The sequence below is a fragment of the Schistocerca gregaria genome, unplaced genomic scaffold, assembly GCF_023897955.1.
Source record: "Schistocerca gregaria isolate iqSchGreg1 unplaced genomic scaffold, iqSchGreg1.2 ptg000333l, whole genome shotgun sequence".
Lineage (NCBI taxonomy): Eukaryota > Metazoa > Arthropoda > Insecta > Orthoptera > Acrididae > Schistocerca > Schistocerca gregaria.
In genome coordinates this window covers 5,934,146-5,957,781 of record NW_026061799.1, presented here as the reverse complement: position 1 = coordinate 5,957,781, position 23,636 = coordinate 5,934,146, and the positions used below count along the sequence as shown (strand labels likewise).

The 23,636-nt window shown below is 27.2% G+C and overlaps 2 pseudogenes; both read left to right on the top strand.

The window, feature by feature from the left end:
- The first annotated feature begins 5,246 nt into the window (after positions 1 to 5,246).
- Positions 5,247 to 6,406, top strand: LOC126306462 (NADH-ubiquinone oxidoreductase chain 5-like; annotated as a pseudogene).
- A 12,160-nt stretch (positions 6,407 to 18,566) lies between these two features.
- Positions 18,567 to 19,900, top strand: LOC126306456 (NADH-ubiquinone oxidoreductase chain 5-like; annotated as a pseudogene).
- The last annotated feature ends 3,736 nt before the right edge of the window (positions 19,901 to 23,636 follow it).

The window sequence follows — 23,636 nt, the reverse complement described above, 5'->3', positions numbered from 1 at the left end:
CTAAGTAAAATTAAACTAAAAGAAAAATAATCAATACCAAAATAATATCTAATTATATTCAAATCAGCATATGAATAAACACAAATTATAAAAACAAAACCTGACAGAAACATTAAAGAATGAACCAACCATCAACAATTATTTAATAAACAAAGAGGGATCAAAAAAATAGTTATAAATAAATACTTTAACATAAAGATAAACCAAAAGAATTAAAAAAATCATTACCATGAGAACGAATTATTGAAACTAAAATAGAAAGACCTAAAGCACCCTCACAAACAGAAAAAACTAAAAAAATAACAGGAAAAAAATAATCATAATCAAACTCAATAAGAAAAACAATAACTAACATAAATAAAGAAAGAACAATATATTCTAATCTCAAAAGAACCATTAATAAATGTTTACGTTTAGAAGAAAAAACATAAACACCAGCAAAATAAATCAATAAAGAAGTAAAAATAGAGAATATAAACATTAGTTTTAATAGTTTTAAAAAAACGCCGGTCTTGTAAACCGGAAATAAGTCCAGCCCCCACTTTTAAAACTTCAGAGGTGGAAAAGCTTCCATCATCGGTCCCCAAAACCGGTATTTTAAATAAACTAACCCCTGAAATGATCAAAATAATAATTATATCATTATCAAATGTAATAAATATTAATTTTATTAAATTAAGACACCCAATATCAATAATGCTTTTTATTATCCTTCAAACCTTCCTAGTTGGATTAATAACAGGAACAATAATAGAAAGATATTGATTATCATATATTTTATTTTTAACATTTCTTGGTGGTATACTAGTATTATTTATTTACATTACAAGAATTGCATCAAACGAAATATTTCAGCCTAAATCAATCACTATAATTATTACATTAATAATGTGTGTATTTATCATATTAATATTAATTATTCTAGATATATCTATATTTATAGACTTTTTCAAAAACACCGAAACTATAAATATTGATAATTCAATCAATTATCAAGAAATAACAATATCTTTAGAAAAATTATATAATAGACCAACATTCATTATTACAATAATAATAATAATTTATTTATTTTTAGCACTACTAGCAGTTGTTAAAATCACCAATATTAATCAGGGACCTATTCGTAAAATAAGATAATTACTAATGAATAAACCCTTACGATTAAGACATCCTTTAATTAAAATTATTAATAACTCTTTAATTGACTTACCTGCCCCAACAAATATTTCATTTTGATGAAATTTTGGATCCCTATTAGGGTTATGTTTGGTAATTCAAATCGTAACTGGACTATTTTTAGCTATACATTATACATCAAATATTGAAATAGCATTCAGTAGTGTAGTACACATCTGCCGAGACGTAAATAATGGTTGAATTATCCGAACCTTACACGCAAATGGAGCATCTATATTTTTTATTTGTATTTACTTACATGTAGGACGGGGAATTTACTATGGATCTTATATATATATACATACCTGAATAATTGGTACAGTGATTTTATTTTTAGTTATAGTAACTGCATTTATAGGATATGTCTTACCCTGAGGCCAAATATCTTTTTGAGGTGCAACAGTAATTACTAATTTATTATCAGCAATCCCATACTTAGGAACAGATTTAGTCCAATGAGTATGAGGAGGATTCGCTGTTGATAATGCAACATTAAATCGATTCTTCACATTCCATTTTGTATTACCATTTATTATTGCTGCTATAGCAGCAATTCATTTATTTTTTCTTCACCAAACAGGATCTAATAATCCTCTTGGACTAAATGGAGATATTGAAAAAATTCCATTCCATCCATACTTTACCCTTAAGGATTCTATTACATTTGTAATAATAACATCATTATTAATTATACTATGTTTAATTAATCCTTACCTATTAGGAGATCCAGATAACTTTGTACCTGCCAACCCATTAGTAACACCAGTTCACATTCAACCAGAATGATATTTCCTATTTGCATATGCAATTCTACGATCTATCCCTAATAAGTTAGGAGGTGTTATTGCATTATTTTTATCAATTAGAATCTTAATAATTTTACCATTTTATAATAAAACACCATTCCAAGGCATTCAATTTTACCCTATTAATCAAATTTTATTCTGAATTATAGTAGTTGTTGTATGCTTACTAACGTGAATTGGTAAACGACCTGTTGAAGAACCTTATATTATAACAGGTCAAATCTTAACAATTATTTACTTCACATATTTCTTAATTAATGTCCATGTCGCAAACGCATGAGATAAATTAATTAAGGAATAAAGTTAATTAGCTTAGGAAAAGCATATGTTTTGAAAACATAAAATTAGAAGTTTAACTCTTCTATTAACTTTTCTCAAAAAATTTCACTAAACAACTGAGATAAAAAAAATCTTTAAACCAACAAAGAAAATAAAAAAATTCAAAGATAAAGTTAAAAAACTTTTTCAAGCTAAGTACATTAATTTATCATAACGGAACCGTGGTAATGATCCACGAACCCAAATAAAACCAAAAGATATAATAGCAAGCTTAATAAAAAATATAAAAGAATAAAAATCACCGCCCAAAAAAATTAAAGCCAATAACATTCTTATGAAGACAATTCTACTATATTCAGCTAAAAAAATTAAAGTAAAACCACCCGCACCATACTCAATATTAAATCCTGAAACTAACTCAGATTCCCCTTCAGCAAAATCAAAAGGAGTACGATTAGTTTCAGCTAAGCAAGAAGCAAAACAAGCTAAAGCTAAAGGAAAAGAAATAATAATAAATCAACAATAAAGCTGATAGTTTATAAAATCAAACATATTAAAACTACCAATTAAAATAATTAAAGACAATAAAATTAAAGCTAAACTAACTTCATAAGAAATTGTTTGAGCAACAGAACGAAGAGAACCTAATAATGAATAATTTGAATTAGAAGATCAACCAGCAATTATAACAGTATAAACACCTAATCTAGTACAACATAAAAAAAATAACAATCCATAAGAAAAAGAACACATATAAGTTAAATAAGGAAAAATTACTCAAACGGCTAAAGAAATCATTAAATTAAAAACAGGTCCTTTCGTACTAATATGGATAACAATCTTAGGATAGAAACCGACCTGGCTCACGCCGTTCTAAACTCAGATCATGTAAGAATTTAAAGGTCGAACAGACCTAATCATTGGGCTCCTGCACCCAAAATTTTTCTTAATCCAACATCGAGGTCTTACCATTACAATTGATTATTTTAATGCAATTATTTACCTAGGATATGATAATCAATATCTTTCTATTATTGTTCCTGTTATTAATCCAACTAGGAAGGTTTGAAGGATAATAAAAAGCATTATTGATATTGGGTGTCTTAATTTAATAAAATTAATATTTATTACATTTGATAATGATATAATTATTATTTTGATCATTTCAGGGGTTAGTTTATTTAAAATACCGGTTTTGGGGACTGATGATGGAAGCTTTTATCACCTCTGAAGTTTTAAAAGTGGGGGCTGGACTTATTTCCGGTTTACAAGACCGGCGTTTTTTTTAAACTATTAAAACTAATGTTTATATTCTCTATTTTTACTTCTTTATTGATTTATTTTGCTGGTGTTTATGTTTTTTCTTCTAAACGTAAACATTTATTAATGGTTCTTTTGAGATTAGAATATATTGTTCTTTCTTTATTTATGTTAGTTATTGTTTTTCTTATTGAGTTTGATTATGATTATTTTTTTCCTGTTATTTTTTTAGTTTTTTCTGTTTGTGAGGGTGCTTTAGGTCTTTCTATTTTAGTTTCAATAATTCGTTCTCATAGTAATGATTTTTTTAATTCTTTTGGTTTATCTTTATGTTAAAGTATTTATTTATAACTATTTTTTTGATCCCTCTTTGTTTATTAAATAATAATAATAATAATTCTTGCTGGTGTTTTATTAAAGTTAGGTGGTTATGGTATTTTTCGTGTTATAAAGGTTATTTCTTATTTGGGTTTAAAGTTTAATTATTTTTGATTGTCTTTAGGTTTATCTGGGGGTGTTATTGTAAGATTTATTTGTTTTCGTCAGGTTGATTTAAAGTCTTTAATTGCATATTCTTCTGTTGCTCATATAAGAATGGTTATTGGTGGATTGATGACTATGAATTGATGAGGTTGTGTAGGTTCTCTTTCTCTAATGGTTGGTCATGGTTTATGTTCTTCTGGTTTATTTTGTTTATCTAATATTATTTATGAACGTTTAGGTAGACGAAGATTATTAATTAACAAGGGTATAATTAATTTAATGCCAAGAATGGCTTTATGATGATTTCTTTTAAGATCATCAAATATGGCTGCTCCTCCTTCTTTAAATTTTGTAGGTGAAATTAGATTATTAAATAGAATTATATCTTGATCTTCTTTTAGATTCTTTGCTTTGATTTTTTTATCTTTTTTTAGAGCTGTTTATACTTTGTATATATATTCTTATTCTCAGCATGGGAATTATTATTCTGGTGTTTATACTTGTTCTCTTGGTTATTTTCGTGAATATCATCTTTTACTTTTACATTGATAGCCTTTAAATATTCTCTGTTTAAAGGGTGAATATTTCTTTGTTTAGTTTGCTTAAGTATTTTAATTAAAAATATTGTTTTGTGGAATCAATGATATGAAGTTTTTCATCTTAGGCCGTGAATTTATTTTCTATTTGTTCTTTGAGTTTTTTTCTTTGTTTATTTCGAGAACTATAATTTTTATTTTAGGTATTTATTATTTAATAATTGATTATAGAGTTTTTGTTGAGTGAGAGCTTTTCAATTTAAATGGTTCTATAGTTGTTATAACTTTAATTTTGGATTGAATATCTCTTATTTTTATATCTTTTGTTATATATATTTCTTCTTTGGTTATTTATTATAGAGAGGATTATATATCTGGTGAAAAGAATATAAATCGTTTTATTATTATTGTTTTAATATTTATTCCTTCTATAGGTTTTTTAATTATTAGTCCTAATTTAATTAGAATTTTATTAGGTTGAGATGGTTTAGGTTTAGTTTCTTATTGTTTAGTTATTTATTATCAAAATGTAAAATCTTATAGTGCTGGTATATTAACTGCACTTTCTAATCGTATTGGTGATGTTGCTATTTTAATTTCTATTGCATGAATGTTAAATTTTGGTGGTTGAAATTATATTTATTATTATGATTTTATTTCTAATTCTTTTGAAATAAAGCTCATTACTATATTAATTGTTTTAGCAGCTATAACTAAGAGAGCTCAGATTCCTTTCTCTTCATGACTTCCTGCTGCTATAGCAGCTCCTACTCCTGTTTCTGCTTTAGTTCATTCTTCTACTCTTGTTACTGCTGGTGTTTATTTATTAATTCGTTTTAGACCAATATTGGATACTTATAATTGTGGTTGATTTTTACTTTTAATTGGTTGTATAACTATATTTATGGCTGGATTGGGCGCTAATTTTGAGTTTGATTTGAAGAAGATTATTGCTCTTTCTACTTTAAGACAACTTGGTTTAATAATAAGAATTTTGGCTATAGGTTATCCAAAGCTTGCATTTTTTCATTTATTGGCTCATGCTTTATTTAAGGCATTATTATTTATATGTGCAGGTTCAATAATTCATAATTTGAAGGATTCTCAGGATATTCGTTTTATAGGATCAATTGTTAATTTCATACCTTTAACTTCAGTTTGTTTTAATGTTTCTAGTTTATCTTTGTGTGGAATACCTTTTTTAGCGGGATTTTATTCAAAGGATTTAATTCTTGAGATGGTTTGTTTAAGATGAATTAATTGTTTAATTTTTTTTCTTTATTTTTTTTCTACTGGTTTAACTGCTTCTTATTCTTTTCGTTTGTTTTATTATTCAATATCTGGTGATAATAATTTTTATTCTAGATTTTCTTTTGATGATAAGGGTTATTATATTTCATTTGGAATAATTGGTCTATAGTTTGTTGCTGTTTTTGGTGGTAGTCTTTTATCTTGATTAATTTTTCCTATTCCTCATGTGATTGCTTTACCTTATTATTTAAAGTTTTTAACTATTACAGTTGTTATTTTAGGTGCTTATTTAGGTTATCTTATTTCTAATTTTGATTTTTCTCATAATTTATTTTCTTTAAGTATACTTTCTTTTGTTAGATTTGCTGGTTCTATATGATTTATACCTTTTCTTTCAACTAAGTTTATTAGATATATTCCTTTAAAAATAGGTTATTATTCATCTAAGTCATTTGATTATGGTTGAGGTGAATTACTTGGTGGTCAAGGTTTATATAGATTATTTATTTATTTAATTGGTTATATTCAAGGTTGATATGATTCTCATTTCAAGATTTATCTTTTAACTTTTATTTTTTGAATATTTATTTTGGTAATATTGTTTTTCGTTTACTTAAATAGCTTATAATTAGAGCGTGACACTGAAGATGTTAAGGAAGTATTTTTACTTTTAAGTATTTATAAATATAGATATATTATTTTTACAGTGAAAATGTAATGTTTTATTTAAACTATATAGATTTTAGAAATGTTAACGGAGTTTAACCGCTAATATAAAAAGTTAGCAGCTTTCATATTGGCTTTACATTTCCTTAATTGGAACTATTATAGTTCAATTATATTATTAACAGTAATACGCCTCTTTTTGGCTTCAATTAATAAGAATAAGGGTAGTACATACCAATCTTCCAGGTCGAAACTGACTGCAATATTTCGCTTCTTATTCTATTTAAGGTTGATTGATAATATCAATACTTTTTGAATGCAACCCAAATGTTATATTTAACTACAACCCTTTATTCTGCTCATTGTAATGCTCCTTGGTTTCATTCATGGTATAGTCCTCCTAATAGAACTAGAATAAAAAATATTGTTGATACTGTTCAGATTATAATGTCTGAAGTTTTAAAAATAATTACAATTGGTAGAATTAGTGCAATTTCTACATCAAAAATTAAAAAGATTACTGCGATTAGGAAGAATCGTATTGAGAATGGTATTCGTGCTGATCTTTTTGGATCAAACCCACATTCAAATGGTGATCTTTTTTCTCGATCATTAATTAATTTTTTTGATAGTGTTGTTGCCAGGATTATAACAATTATTGGAATAATAAATCTAATGAAAACTCTTGTTGATAGAATTAGAATTGTTTTTCTTGATTTATATCAAGCTTTCTGATTGGAAGTCAAATGTACTATTTATACTAGAAAAACAATTATCTACCTTATCAATAAATAGAGATATATAAGAATAATCATACTACGTCTACGAAGTGTCAGTATCATGCTGCTGCTTCAAATCCAAACTGATGTCCTGGTGAAAATTGATTTATTGAGTGTCGAAGTAGACATGTTGATAAAAAGATTGTTCCAATAATTACGTGTAAACCATGGAATCCTGTTGCAACAAAGAATGTTGATCCATAAACTGCATCTGCAATGGTAAAAGGTGCTTCTCAATATTCATATGCTTGAAGTATTGTAAAGTATAGTCCTAATAACACTGTGAAGAATAATCCTTGTAGTGCTTGAGTATGATTAGATTCCATTAAACTATGATGTGCTCATGTTACTGTTACTCCTGATGCTAAAAGAATAGCTGTATTAAGTAATGGAATTTGTATAGGGTTAAAGGGTTGAATTCCTATTGGAGGTCATAGTATTCCTAGTTCAATTGTTGGTGCTAATCTTCTTCTAAAGAATGCTCAAAAAAAAGAAACGAAAAATAATACCTCTGATGCAATAAATAAAATTATTCCTCATCCTAATCCAATTGATACAAATCCTGTATGTAATCCTTGATATGTTCCTTCTCGTACTACATCTCGTCATCATTGAATTATAGTTAGTAGGGTAATTCCAAATCCAATTATGAATAAGTTAATATTAAATAGGTGGAATCATTTTGCTAGTCCTGATACTAGGACTATTGCTCCAATTGCTCCTGTTAATGGTCAAGGTCTATAGTCTACTAAGTGGAATGGGTGGTTTGAGTGAGTTGTTAACATAGGTTTAATATACTTCTCTAGAATATAGAGTTCTTAGAATTGAGAAAACATAGGCTTGAATTATTGCTACTGCTGATTCTAGAATTAATAGAAGTATTTGTCCAATAATTAGTAATGAGATTAAGTTTATTGCTATAGATGGTCCTGTGTTTCCTAATAAGGTTAATAATAAGTGTCCTGCAATTATATTTGCTGCCAACCGTACTGCTAATGTACCTGGTCGAATAACATTACTAATTGTTTCAATTAGTACTATAAATGATATTAATGCAGGCGGTGTACCTTGTGGTACAAGGTGTGTAAATATATGATTAGTATGGTTAATTCATCCAAATAATATAAATCTTAGCCATATAGGTAGGGCAATTGCAAATGTTAATGCTAAATGTCTTGTTCTAGTAAAAATATAAGGGAATAATCCTATGAAATTGTTAAATAATATTATAATAAAAATTGAGATGAAAATGAATGTTGTTCCATTAAATGATTTTGGTCCAAGAAGTGTTTTAAATTCATTATGTAAGGTTAAATTTAGTTTATTTCAGATAATGTTAATTTGTGATGGTGTAAGTCAAAATAGTGATGGGATTAATAATAGCCCTAGAAATGTTCTAGTTCAATTTCATGATAAATTAAAGATGTTAGTTGATGGGTCAAATGTTGAGAATAGATTTGTTATCATTTTCAATTTAAGTTTTTTATTTCAATTGTTCCTTTTTCTGCTCTTTTAATAAGGTTAGGTTTAAATGAGAAGAAGTTTATTTGATTAAACAAGATTAATGTAGCTGAAAATATAATGAATAGTGAGAATCATATAAGAGGGGATATTTGAGGGATTTGGATATAATTTCCCCATCAGAAGTAGTCGTTAATTTACTATTATTTGGTTTAAGAGACCATTACTTACTTTCAGTCATCTGATGAATTTCAAGGTGTACTAATTTTTTTTAGTTACTTTAGATTGACACTCTAATGTTATTTATTTTAACTAACTCCTTAAATTATCTTAGATAATCACTTAATAAATAAATTTACTGAAGTTCTTTCAATTACAATTGGTATAAATCATTGGTTTGCTCCACAGATTTCTAGGCATTGTCCAAAGTATAATCCAGGTCGATTTATTGTGAATGTTCCTTGATTTAACCGACCTGGCGTTGCATCAATTTTAACCCCTAATGCAGGAACTGCTCATGAGTGTAGAACATCTGATGCTCTTGTTAATACTCGTACTTCTGTATTTATTGGTAGGATTGTTCGGTTATCTACATCTAGTAGTCGGAATCCATCATTTTCTAGGTCTTGTTCTGGTGTTATATAAGTGTCAAATTCTACGTCTATGAAGTCTGAATATTCATATCTTCAATATCATTGTCGTCCAATGGTTTTAATTGTAATTATTGCATCTACTGAATCATCAAGTAAATATAATAGTCGTAATGATGGAAGGGCAATAAAAATTAATGTAATTGCTGGTAAAGCTGTTCAGATTGTTTCAATTAAATGTCCATGAAGTATATTACGGTTAGTATAGGCAATAAATAATATATAACTTAGGGCATAACCTACAATTACTGTAATTAATAATAATACGACCATAGTATGATCATGAAAGAATGATAATTGCTCCATTAATGGTGAAGCTCCATCTTGAAGAGATAAATTTGATCATGTTGCCATTAATAAATATTTTCTAATAAAAGGTCAAACCTTTATTTGTAGAGCTTAAATCTACTGCACTAATCTGCCATATTAGAATCTAGAGATTAATGGTAATTCTGAGTAACTATGTTCTGCAGGAGGGTTATTTTGTAGTCATTCTGTTGATCTTCTTATGTTAGCTCTAAATATAATTGCTCGGTTTGTAATCATTCTTTCTCATATAATTACAATGAATATAATGATTCCTACAATAGAAATTGTAGACCCAATTCTTGATACTACGTTTCATGATGTATATGCGTCTGGGTAGTCAGAGTATCGTCGAGGTATTCCTGCTAATCCTAGGAAGTGTTGAGGAAAGAATGTTAAATTTACTCCAATGAATATAATTGTAAATTGGATTTTTAATCATGTATTATTTATAGTTAATCCTGTAAATAGTGGATATCATTGAATGACACCTCCTATAATTGCAAATACTGCTCCTATAGATAATACATAATGAAAGTGAGCTACTACATAATATGTATCATGTAATACAATATCAAGTGATGAATTTGCTAATACTTATCCTGTTAATCCACCAATTGTAAATAGGAAAATAAATCCTAGAGCTCATAATAATGGTGGATTGAACTTGAATTTAGTTCCATATAATGTAGCTAATCATCTAAATACCTTAATTCCTGTAGGTACAGCAATAATTATTGTTGCTGATGTAAAATATGCTCGTGTGTCAACATCCGTTCCTACTGTAAATATATGATGTGCTCATACAATAAATCCTATTAGTCCAATTGATAGTATAGCATAAATTATACCTAATGTTCCAAATGATTCAATTTTTCCTCTTTCTTGACATACAATATGTGAAATAATTCCGAACCCCGGTAGAATTAAAATATAAACTTCTGGGTGTCCAAAGAATCAAAATAGATGTTGATATAGAATTGGGTCACCCCCTCCTGCAGGGTCAAAGAATGATGTATTTAAATTTCGATCTGTTAATAATATAGTAATAGCTCCTGCTAAAACTGGAAGTGAAAGATGGAGAAGTAATGCTGTAATAGCTACAGATCATACAAATAAAGGTGTTTGATCTAAAGTTATACTTTCTGATCGTATATTAATTGCTGTTGTAATGAAATTCACTGCACCAAGAATAGATGATACACCTGCTAAGTGCAGTGAAAAAATAGCTAGATCTACAGATGCACCCCCGTGTGCAATAGCTCCTGCTAGAGGAGGGTAAACTGTTCATCCTGTACCAGCACCATTATCTACTATAGAAGATGTAAGAAGAAGGGTTAGTGAAGGTGGTAGTAATCAAAAACTTATATTATTTATTCGTGGAAATGCTATATCTGGTGCACCAATTATTAGTGGAACAAGTCAATTACCAAATCCACCAATTATAATAGGTATATAATAAGTATATAATTATAATTTGTATCAATTGGATTACGATTATTTATTAGTGAAAAGAAAGATTAAATAAGAAAGAATATAATACATTTATTGCTATACATGTTCCATATTAATCATTAATTATATATAATAGAGAAGTTGTTGTGGTCATACATAGGGGCGTTTCTTTTTTTTTGTTAATGTTTGTGGTTTTTTCTTTTTTTTCTTTAAATTTTTGAATCTTTTATTTTTTCCTGAATTAATAGATTTAAAATTTTCTTATTTTTTATTTTTAAAAGTTTTATTCTTGCTTGTTTATTCACTTTTTCTTTGTATTATATGTAGGTTTTGTTAGACTAAATGTTCTTTTTGCAGTAATTTGATTTAATTATCAAGTGATTTTGGATTTAGCAATTGATTTAGTATCGGCATAATTCGTGCCAGCAGCCGCGGTTATACGATTGATACAAGTGAATATTATTGGTTAAAACAGTTGTTTATATTATTAGGGTTGAAATATAAATTTGTAAGGTGAAATGTTAAAATTTATTTGTGGCCCTTTTTATGAATCTGTGAAATTTAAATAATAAACTAGGATTAGATACCCTATTATTTTAAATGTTAATTATATTTACCAGGGTACTATTAGTTAAGGTCTTTAAACCCAAAGAATTTGGCGGTATCTCATTCCATTCAGAGGAACCTACCCCATGATTGATAATACACGATTTACTCTACTTAATTTATTTGTTTGTATATCTCTGTTATCAGAGAATCTTTTTAGAGTTATAATTCTCAAGATTTATAATTATAAAATATTTCAGGTCAAGGTGCAGCTTATAGTTAAGAGGAGGTGGGTAACAATAGATTTTTGTTTATAACGGATTTGATAGTGAAATACTGTTAATGAAGGTGGATTTGATAGTAATTTAATTTATTTAATTTAACTGATATTGGCTCTGAGATGTGTACACATCGCCCGTCGCTCTCATTATTGATTATTCTGTTTTATTTTAAAGTAGCTTCAATTTAGATGAGATAAGTCGTAACATAGTAGATGTACTGGAAAGTGTATCTAGGAAGAGTTTCAAGATATAACTTATTAGTAAAGTGTTTCATTTACACTGAAAATTTTTCTGTGCAAATCAGGATATCTTGATTATTTATTTTATTATATTTATTTTTTGTTTATTTAATTATTTAATATAAATAATTTTATTGTATTTTTGTCTTAGTATATTTTATAGAATTGATTTTTTAAATTATAGTTTATTGGTAATGTAAGTGTTTTATGAAATATTATTTTAAATTTTTTTAAGTAGATTTTATTTATTGTACCTTTTGTATCAGGGTTTATCAAAATTTTAGTATTTATTTTACTTGTCTCGATTTGGGTTGATTTATAAATAATTTATAGTTAATGTATCATAATTATTATTAAATTATTTATAGAAATGAGATGTTAATCGTTTCCCAAGATATCTAGTTTCTTAAGAAAACATTTAATTTTTTAAAGTTATTTGTTTTTATTTAATTTTTTAAGTAAAAATATTAACTTATTTATTCTTTAAGGGATAAGCTTTGAAGTTAATAACCTATAATTTATTTTATAGAAATATAATAGTATGCTTTAAACCAGCTATCTTTAAGATTACGTTTTAGTTCATTATTTTTTATTTTGATTTTATAAATATTTTAGGTTTTTTATTAAGATTATTAATTTAATTTTAAAATTTTTGTAATAATGATAGAATTAGTATATTTATTTGTATGAAATTTTTACCTTGTGAACTTATTATAAGGAACTAGGCAAAATTGATTTCCGCCTGTTTATCAAAAACATGTCCTCTTGTTTATATATTGAGGTCTGGCCTGCTCACTGAGCGTATTTTTAAAGAGCCGCGGTATTTTGACCGTGCAAAGGTGGCATAATCATTAGTCTCTTAATTAGTGGCTGGAATGAATGGCTTGACGAGAAATCAACTGTCTCTTAATAAATTTTTGAATTTAACTTTTGAGTCAAAAGGCTTAAATTCTTCTTTAGGACGAGAAGACCCTATAGAGCTTGACATTTTACTTTTATATAGTTTTTTGTTTGTCTTTCTATATTTAATGATGATGTTTTGTTGGGGTGACATGAAGAATAGATAAACTCTTCATTATTATATCATTTATTTATGTTTGTTATTTTGATCCATAATTTATGATCATAAGATTAAGTTACCTTAGGGATAACAGCGTAATTGTTTTTGAGAGCTCATATCGACAAAGCAGATTGCGACCTCGATGTTGGATTAAGAAAAATTTTGGGTGCAGGAGCCCAATGATTAGGTCTGTTCGACCTTTAAATTCTTACATGATCTGAGTTCAGACCGGCGTGAGCCAGGTCGGTTTCTATCCTAAGATTGTTAATCCATATTAGTACGAAAGGACCATATGGTTAAAATATTTTTTGTTATATTGATTAATATTAATTTATTTACTATTTTGACAGATTAATGTATTGAATTTAGAATTCATTTATGTAGATTTTTTCTACAAATAGTATTGATAATTTATGATTTATTTATATTTATTTTGAATTTTCTTTTATTGGTTATTTGTGTTTTAATTAGTGTTGCCTTTTTAACTTAATTAGAGCGTAAGGTTTTAGGTTATATTCAGATTCGAAAGGGTCCAAATAAGGTAGGTTTTGTTGGAATTCCTCAGCCATTTAGAGATGCTATCAAGTTAATTTGTAAGGAGCAGCCAATTCCTATTATATCTAATTACCTACTTTATTATTTTTCCCCTGTTTTTAATTTAATGATTTCTTTAGCCGTTTGAGTAATTTTTCCTTATTTAACTTATATGTGTTCTTTTTCTTATGGATTTTTATTTTTTTTATGTTGTACTAGATTAGGTGTTTATACTGTTATAATTGCTGGTTGATCTTCTAATTCAAATTATTCATTATTAGGTTCTCTTCGTTCTGTTGCTCAAACAATTTCTTATGAAGTTAGTTTAGCTTTAATTTTATTGTCTTTAATTATTTTAATTGGTAGTTTTAATATGTTTGATTTTATAAACTATCAGCTTTATTGTTGATTTATTATTATTTCTTTTCCTTTAGCTTTAGCTTGTTTTGCTTCTTGCTTAGCTGAAACTAATCGTACTCCTTTTGATTTTGCTGAAGGGGAATCTGAGTTAGTTTCAGGATTTAATATTGAGTATGGTGCGGGTGGTTTTACTTTAATTTTTTTAGCTGAATATACTAGAATTGTCTTCATAAGAATGTTATTGGCTTTAATTTTTTTGGGCGGTGATTTTTATTCTTTTATATTTTTTATTAAGCTTGCTATTATATCTTTTGGTTTTATTTGGGTTCGTGGAACATTACCACGGTTCCGTTATGATAAATTAATGTACTTAGCTTGAAAAAGTTTTTTACCTTTATCTTTGAATTTTTTTATTTTCTTTGTTGGTTTAAAGATTTTATTTATCTCATTTGTTTAGTGAAATTTTTTGAGAAAAGTTAATAGAAGAGTTAAACTTCTAATTTTATGTTTTCAAAACATATGCTTTTCCTAAGCTAATTAACTTTATTCCTTAATTAATTTATCTCATGCGTTTGCGACATGGACATTAATTAAGAAATATGTGAAGTAAATAATTGTTAAGATTTGACCTGTTATAATATAAGGTTCTTCAACCGGTCGTTTACCAATTCACGTTAGTAAGCATACAACAACTACTATAATTCAGAATAAAATTTGATTAATAGGGTAAAGTTGAATGCCTCGGAATGGTGTTTTATTATAAAATGGTAAAATTATTAAGATTCTAATTGATAAAAATAATGCAATAACACCTCCTAACTTATTAGGGATAGATCGTAGAATTGCATATGCAAATAGGAAATATCATTCTGGTTGAATGTGAACTGGTGTTACTAATGGGTTGGCAGGTACAAAGTTATCTGGATCTCCTAATAGGTAAGGATTAATTAAACATAGTATAATTAATAATGATGTTATTATTACAAATGTAATAGAATCCTTAAAGGTAAAGTATGGATGGAATGGAATTTTTTCAATATCTCCATTTAGTCCAAGAGGGTTATAGATCCTGTTTGGTGAAGAAAAAATAAATGAATTGCTGCTATAGCAGCAATAATAAATGGTAATAGAAAATGGAATGTGAAGAATCGATTTAATGTTGCATTATCAACAGCGAATCCTCCTCATACTCATTGGACTAAATCTGTTCCTAAGTATGGGATTGCTGATAATAAATTAGTAATTACTGTTGCACCTCAAAAAGATATTTGGCCTCAGGGTAAGACATATCCTATACATGCAGTTGCTATAACTAAAAATAAAATCACTGTACCAATTATTCAGGTATGTATATATATAAGATCCATAGTAAATTCCCCGTCCTACATGTAAGTAAATACAAATAAAAAATATAGATGCTCCATTTGCGTGTAAGGTTCGGATAATTCAACCATTATTTACGTCTCGGCAGATGTGTACTACACTACTGAATGCTATTTCAATATTTGATGTATAATGTATAGCTAAAAATAGTCCAGTTACGATTTGAATTACCAAACATAACCCTAATAGGGATCCAAAATTTCATCAAAATGAAATATTTGTTGGGCAGGTAAGTCAATTAAAGAGTTATTAATAATTTTAATTAAAGGATGTCTTAATCGTAAGGGTTTATTCATTAGTAATTATCTTATTTTACGAATAGGGCCCTGATTAATATTGGTGATTTTAACAACTGCTAGTAGTGCTAAAAATAAATAAATTATTATTATTATTGTAATAATGAATGTTGGTCTATTATATAATTTTTCTAAAGATATTGTTATTTCTTGATAATTGATTGAATTATCAATATTTATAGTTTCGGTGTTTTTGAAAAAGTCTATAAATATAGATATATCTAGAATAATTAATATTAATATGATAAATACTCACATTATTAATGTAATAATTATAGTGATTGATTTAGGCTGAAATATTTCGTTTGATGCAATTCTTGTAATGTAAATAAATAATACTAGTACACCACCAAAAAATGTTAAAAATAAAATATATGATAATCAATATCTTTCTATTATTGTTCCTGTTATTAATCCAACTAGGAAGGTTTGAAGGATAATAAAAAGCATTATTGATATTGGGTGTCTTAATTTAATAAAATTAATATTTATTACATTTGATAATGATATAATTATTATTTTGATCATTTCAGGGGTTAGTTTATTTAAAATACCGGTTTTGGGGACCGATGATGGAAGCTTTTCCACCTCTGAAGTTTTAAAAGTGGGGGCTGGACTTATTTCCGGTTTACAAGACCGGCGTTTTTTTTTAAACTATTAAAACTAATGTTTATATTCTCTATTTTTACTTCTTTATTGATTTATTTTGCTGGTGTTTATGTTTTTTCTTCTAAACGTAAACATTTATTAATGGTTCTTTTGAGATTAGAATATATTGTTCTTTCTTTATTTATGTTAGTTATTGTTTTTCTTATTGAGTTTGATTATGATTATTTTTTTCCTGTTATTTTTTTAGTTTTTTCTGTTTGTGAGGGTGCTTTAGGTCTTTCTATTTTAGTTTCAATAATTCGTTCTCATGGTAATGATTTTTTTAATTCTTTTGGTTTATCTTTAAGTTAAAGTATTAATTTATAACTATTTTTTGATCCCTCTTTGTTTATTAAATAATTGTTGATGGTTGGTTCATTCTTTAATGTTTCTGTCGGGTTTTGTTTTTATAATTTGTGTTTATTCATATGCTGATTTGAATATAATTAGATATTATTTTCGTATTGATTATTTTTCTTTTAGTTTAATTTTACTTAGTTTTTGGATTTGTTCTTTAATAATCACTGCTAGAGGTTCAGTTTATTTAAGTTCATATCATTCTAATTTTTTTGTGTTTATGGTTTTGATTTTAATAATTATGCTTTATTGTTCATTTGCTAGATTAAGTCTTCTTTCTTTTTATATTTTTTTTGAGGCTAGATTAGTTCCTACTTTACTTTTAATTTTGGGTTGGGGTTATCAACCTGAGCGTTTGCAGGCTGGTGTTTATTTAATTTTTTATACTTTGTTTGCTAGATTACCTTTATTATTAGTTTTATTTAAGGTTTATGATTTTTCTAATACTTTATATTTTCCTTTATTGGTTGATTTTGGTTCTTATTATTTTATGTTTTATGTATTTATAATTTTGGCTTTTTTAGTTAAGATACCTATGTTTTTGGTTCATTTATGACTTCCTAAGGCTCATGTAGAGGCCCCTATTTCAGGTAGAATAATTCTTGCTGGTGTTTTATTAAAGTTAGGTGGTTATGGTATTTTTCGTGTTATAAAGGTTATTTCTTATTTGGGTTTAAAGTTTAATTATTGTTGATTGTCTTTAGGTTTATCTGGGGGTGTTATTGTAAGATTTATTTGTTTTCGTCAGGTTGATTTAAAGTCTTTAATTGCATATTCTTCTGTTGCTCATATAAGAATGGTTATTGGTGGATTGATGACTATGAATTGATGAGGTTGTGTAGGTTCTCTTTCTCTAATGGTTGGTCATGGTTTATGTTCTTCTGGTTTATTTTGTTTATCTAATATTATTTATGAACGTTTAGGTAGACGAAGATTATTAATTAACAAGGGTATAATTAATTTGATGCCAAGAATGGCTTTATGATGATTTCTTTTAAGATCATCAAATATGGCTGCTCCTCCTTCTTTAAATTTGGTAGGTGAAATTAGATTATTAAATAGAATTATATCTTGATCTTCTTTTAGATTCTTTGCTTTGATTTTTTTATCTTTTTTTAGAGCTGTTTATACTTTGTATATATATTCTTATTCTCAGCATGGGAATTATTATTCTGGTGTTTATACTTGTTCTCTTGGTTATTTTCGTGAATATCATCTTTTACTTTTACATTGATTGCCTTTAAATATTCTCTGTTTAAAGGGTGAATATTTCTTTGTTTAGTTTGCTTAAGTATTTTAATTAAAAATATTGTTTTGTGGAATCAATGATATGAAGTTTTTCATCTTAGGCCGTGAATTTATTTTCTATTTGTTCTTTGAGTTTTTTTCTTTGTTTATTTCGAGAACTATAATTTTTATTTTAGGTATTTCTTATTTAATAATTGATTATAGAGTTTTTGTTGAGTGAGAGCTTTTCAATTTAAATGGTTCTATAGTTGTTATAACTTTAATTTTGGATTGAATATCTCTTATTTTTATATCTTTTCTTATATATATTTCTTCTTTGGTTATTTATTATAGAGAGGATTATATATCTGGTGAAAAGAATATAAATCGTTCTATTATTATTGTTTTAATATTTATTCTTTCTATAGGTTTTTTAATTATTAGTCCTAATTTAATTAGAATTTTATTAGGTTGCGATGGTTTAGGTTAAGGTTTCTTATTGTTAAGTTATTTATTATCAAAATGTAAAATCTTATAGTGCTGGTATATTAACTGCACTTTCTAATCGTATTGGTGATGTTGCTATTTTAATTTCTATTGCATGAATGTTAAATTTTGGTGGTTGAAATTATATTTATTATAATGATTTTATTTCTAATTCTTTTGAAATAAAGCTCATTACTATATTAATTGTTTTAGCAGCTATAACTAAGAGAGCTCAGATTCCTTTCTCTTCATGACTTCCTGCTGCTATAGCAGCTCCTACTCCTGTTTCTGCTTTAGTTCATTCTTCTACTCTTGTTACTGCTGGTGTTTATTTATTAATTCGTTTTAGACCAATATTGGATACTTATAATTGTGGTTGATTTTTACTTTTAATTGGTTGTATAACTATATTTATGGCTGGATTGGGCGCTAATTTTGAGTTTGATTTAAAGAAGATTATTGCTCTTTCTACTTTAAGACAACTTGGTTTAATAATAAGAATTTTGGCTATAGGTTATCCAAAGCTTGCATTTTTTCATTTATTGGCTCATGCTTTATTTAAGGCATTATTATTTTTATGTGCAGGTTCAATAATTCATAATTTGAAGGATTCTCAGGATATTCGTTTTATAGGATCAATTGTTAATTTCATACCTTTAACTTCAGTTTGTTTTAATGTTTCTAGTTTATCTTTGTGTGGAATACCTTTTTTAGCGGGATTTTATTCAAAGGATTTAATTCTTGAGATGGTTTGTTTAAGATGAATTAATTGTTTAATTTTTTTTCTTTATTTTTTTTCTACTGGTTTAACTGCTTCTTATTCTTTTCGTTTGTTTTATTATTCAATATCTGGTGATAATAATTTTTATTCTAGATTTTCTTTTGATGATAAGGGTTATTATATTTCATTTGGAATAATTGGTCTATTGTTTGTTGCTGTTTTTGGTGGTAGTCTTTTATCTTGATTAATTTTTCCTATTCCTCATGTGATTGCTTTACCTTATTATTTAAAGTTTTTAACTATTACAGTTGTTATTTTAGGTGCTTATTTAGGTTATCTTATTTCTAATTTTGATTTTTCTCATAATTTATTTTCTTTAAGTATACTTTCTTTTGTTAGATTTGCTGGTTCTATATGACTTATACCTTTTCTTTCAACTTAGTTTATTAGATATATTCCTTTAAAAATAGGTTATTATTCATCTAAGTCATTTGATTATGGTTGAGGTGAATTACTTGGTGGTCAAGGTTTATATAGATTATTTATTTATTTAATTGGTTATATTCAAGGTTGATATGATTCTAATTTCAAGATTTATCTTTTAACTTTTATTTTTTGAATATTTATTTTGGTAATATTGTTTTTCGTTTACTTAAATAGCTTATAATTAGAGCGTGACACTGAAGATGTTAAGGAAGTATTTTTACTTTTCAGTATTTATAAATATAGATATATTATTTTTACAGTGAAAATGTAATGTTTTATTTAAACTATATAAATTTTAGAAATGTTAACGGAGTTTAACCGCTAATATAAAAAGTTAGCAGCTTTCATATTGGCTTTACATTTCCTTAATTGCAGCTATTATAGTTCAATTATATTATTAACAGTAATACGCCTCTTTTTGGCTTCAATTAATAAGAATAAGGGTAGTACATACCAATCTTCCAGGTCGAAACTGACTGCAATATTTCGCTTCTTATTCTATTTAAGGTTGATTGATAATATCAATACTTTTTGAATGCAACCCAAATGTTATATTTAACTACAACCCTTTATTCTGCTCATTGTAATGCTCCTTGGTTTCATTCATGGTATAGTCCTCCTAATAGAACTAGAATAAAAAATATTGTTGTTACTGTTCAGATTATAATGTCTGAAGTTTTAAAAATAATTACAATTGGTAGAATTAGTGCAATTTCTACATCAAAAATTAAAAAGATTACTGCGATTAGGAAGAATCGTATTGAGAATGGTATTCGTGCTGATCTTTTTGGATCAAACCCACATTCAAATGGTGATCTTTTTTCTCGATCATTAATTAATTTTTTTGATAGTGTTGTTGCCAGGATTATAACAATCATTGGAATAATAAATCTAATGAAAACTCATGTTGATAGAATTAGAATTGTTTTTCTTGATTTATATCAAGCTTTCTGATTGGAAGTCAAATGTACTATTTATACTAGAAAAACAATTATCTACCTCATCAATAAATAGAGATATATAAGAATAATCATACTACGTCTACGAAGTGTCGGTATCATGCTGCTGCTTCAAATCCAAACTGATGTCTTGGTGAAAATTGATTTATTGAGTGTCGAAGTAGACATGTTGATAAAAAGATTGTTCCAATAATTACGTGTAAACCATGGAATCCTGTTGCAACAAAGAATGTTGATCCATAAACTGCATCTGCAATGGTAAAAGGTGCTTCTCAATATTCATATGCTTGAAATATTGTAAAGTATAGTCCTAATAACACTGTGAAGAATAATCCTTGTAGTGCTTGAGTATGATTAGATTCCATTAAACTATGATGTGCTCATGTTACTGTTACTCCTGATGCTAAAAGAATAGCTGTATTAAGTAATGGAATTTGTATAGGGTTAAAGGGTTGAATTCCTATTGGAGGTCATAGTATTCCTAGTTCAATTGTTGGTGCTAATCTTCTTCTAAAGAATGCTCAAAAAAAAGAAACGAAAAATAATACCTCTGATGCAATAAATAATATTATTCCTCATCGTTATCCAATTGATACAAATCCTGTATGTAATCCTTGATATGTTCCTTCTCGTACTACATCTCGTCATCATTGAATTATAGTTAGTAGGGTAATTCCAAATCCAATTATGAATAAGTTAATATTAAATAGGTGGAATCATTTTGCTAGTCCTGATACTAGGACTATTGCTCCAATTGCTCCTGTTAATGGTCAAGGTGTATAGTCTACTAAGTGGAATGGGTGGTTTGAGTGAGTTGTTAACATAGGTTTAATATACTTCTCTAGAATATAGAGTTCTTAGAATTGAGAAAACATAGGCTTGAATTATTGCTACTGCTGATTCTAGAATTAATAGAAGTATTTGTCCAATAATTAGTAATGAGATTAAGTTTATTGCTATAGATGGTCCTGTGTTTCCTAATAAGGTTAATAATAAGTGTCCTTCAATTATATTTGCTGCCAACCGTACTGCTAATGTACCTGGTCGAATAACATTACTAATTGTTTCAATTAGTACTATAAATGATATTAATGCAGGCGGTGTACCTTGTGGTACAAGGTGTGTAAATATATGATTAGTATGGTTAATTCATCCAAATAATATAAATCTTAGCCATATAGGTAGGGCAATTGCAAATGTTAATGCTAAATGTCTTGTTCTAGTAAAAATATAAGGGAATAATCCTATGAAATTGTTAAATAATATTATAATAAAAATTGAGATGAAAATGAATGTTGTTCCATTAAATGATTTTGGTCCAAGAAGTGTTTTAAATTCATTATGTAAGGTTAAATTTAGTTTATTTCAGATAATGTTAATTCGTGATGGTGTAAGTCAAAATAGTGATGGGATTAATAATAGTCCTAGAAATGTTCTAGTTCAATTTCATGATAAATTAAAGATGTTAGTTGATGGGTCAAATGTTGAGAATAGATTTGTTATCATTTTCAATTTAAGTTTTTTATTTCAATTGTTCCTTTTTCTGCTCTTTTAATAAGGTTAGGTTTAAATGAGAAGAAGTTTATTTGATTAAACAAGATTAATGTAGCTGAAAATATAATGAATAGTGAGAATCATATAAGAGGGGATATTTGAGGGATTTGGATATAATTTCCCCATCAGAAGTAGTCGTTAATTTACTATTATTTGGTTTAGGAGACCATTACTTACTTTCAGTCATCTGATGAATTTCAAGGTGTACTAATTTTTTTTAGTTACTTTAGATTGACACTCTAATGTTATTTATTTTAACTAACTCCTTAAATTATCTTAGATAATCACTTAATAAATAAATTTACTGAAGTTCTTTCAATTACAATTGGTATAAATCTGTGGTTTGCTCCACAGATTTCTGAGCATTGTCCAAAGAATAATCCAGGTCGATTTATTGTGAATGTTCCTTGATTTAACCGACCTGGCGTTGCATCAATTTTAACCCCTAATGCAGGAACTGCTCATGAGTGTAGAACATCTGATGCTCTTGTTAATACTCGTACTTCTGTATTTATTGGTAGGATTGTTCGGTTATCTACATCTAGTAGTCGGAATCCATCATTTTCTAGGTCTTGTTCTGGTGTTATATAAGTGTCAAATTCTACGTCTATGAAGTCTGAATATTCATATCTTCAATATCATTGTCGTCCAATGGTTTTAATTGTAATTATTGCATCTACTGAATCATCAAGTAAATATAATAGTCGTAATGATGGAAGGGCAATAAAAATTAATGTAATTGCTGGTAAAGCTGTTCAGATTGTTTCAATTAAATGTCCATGAAGTATATTACGGTTAGTATAGGCAATAAATAATATATAACTTAGGGCATAACCTACAATTACTGTAATTAATAATAATACGACCATAGTATGATCATGAAAGAATGATAATTGCTCCATTAATGGTGAAGCTCCATCTTGAAGAGATAAATTTGATCATGTTGCCATTAATAAATATTTTCTAATAAAAGGTCAAACCTTTATTTGTAGAGCTTAAATCTACTGCACTAATCTGCCATATTAGAATCTAGAGATTAATGGTAATTCTGAGTAACTATGTTCTGCAGGAGGGTTATTTTGTAGTCATTCTGTTGATCTTCTTATGTTAGCTCTAAATATAATTGCTCGGTTTGTAATCATTCTTTCTCATATAATTACAATGAATATAATGATTCCTACAATAGAAATTGTAGACCCAATTCTTGATACTACGTTTCATGATGTATATGCGTCTGGGTAGTCAGAGTATCGTCGAGGTATTCCTGCTAATCCTAGGAAGTGTTGAGGAAAGAATGTTAAATTTACTCCAATGAATATAATTGTAAATTGGATTTTTAATCATGTATTATTTATAGTTAATCCTGTAAATAGTGGATATCATTGAAT